General features: G+C 39.0%; 1 non-coding gene across 1 annotated transcript; it reads left to right on the top strand.

The window, feature by feature from the left end:
* The first annotated feature begins 415 nt into the window (after nt 1-415).
* On the top strand, nt 416-522 carry LOC128035685 (small nucleolar RNA R71). The gene has a single exon (XR_008192237.1). It is a non-coding gene; the product is annotated as a small nucleolar RNA R71 (small nucleolar RNA).
* Nucleotides 523-918: the final 396 nt, after the last annotated feature.

Raw genomic sequence — 918 nt, 5'->3', positions numbered from 1 at the left:
GTTGGAATAAGGGTTGTTGTTCGTACTGAAGTTGCCCATATAGTAGACAGATGCTGGGTTCAAAGGACACTCTTCAAACATGTGATCCTCACCACAGTAAACACGAGATAACCCAACTACTTTCAGCTCTTTCACCTCACTAGGCTTATGCATGATCTTTATCATGTTGGCTAAAGAAGATACCTAAGTAGTAAGCGATGTAATCACATCCAGTTCAAATGATCTAGCTACTCTCATACCAGTTCCAGCTCTTGTTGTGGGGTATTGATAATCGTTACTGGTAATTCTCTCCAAAATCTCGTATGCTTCATTATAGGACTTGTCCAATAGAGTCATATTATTTGAGGCGTCAACCACCATCCGTGTATGTGCATTCAAACCATTATATAACATCCCCATTTGGGTCCAATGTTGAAATCCATGCATAGGACATTTCCTAAGCAAATCTTTGAACCTTTCCCATGCTTTATATAGTGTTTTATCCTCTAGTTGCCTGAAAGATGTTATGTCATTTCTCAGTTTATCATTCATATTGGGTGGGTTATATCGCAATAGGAATTTTTAACAGAAATCATTCCATGATTCTACTGTTCCAGATGGCAAAGTGTTGAGCCATGTTTTAGCACGATCTCTTAAAGAATACAGAAACAACTTGAGTTTTAAGGCATCTTCAGGGACACCTTGCTGTCTGAAAGAACCGAAGGCCTCCAAGAAAAGTATTAAGTGCAATCTAGGATCTTCAGTTGGCAAACCACCAAACTGGCCAATTGATTGAAGCATCTGAAACATTACAAGTTTCAACTCAAAGTGGGGCGGCTTGAATTTGTGGCCTAACTATTCCAGGGTTCAAATCATCTAAGATACGAACTACATGCTCTTGAATTGGCCTATCACGATCATTAAACATCTAAGCAATAT

This window comes from Gossypium raimondii, chromosome 12 (genome assembly GCF_025698545.1).
Source record: "Gossypium raimondii isolate GPD5lz chromosome 12, ASM2569854v1, whole genome shotgun sequence".
NCBI classification, from domain to species: domain Eukaryota; kingdom Viridiplantae; phylum Streptophyta; class Magnoliopsida; order Malvales; family Malvaceae; genus Gossypium; species Gossypium raimondii.
Note: the sequence above shows the minus strand (reverse complement) of the source record. Positions and strands in the feature narration are given on the sequence as shown.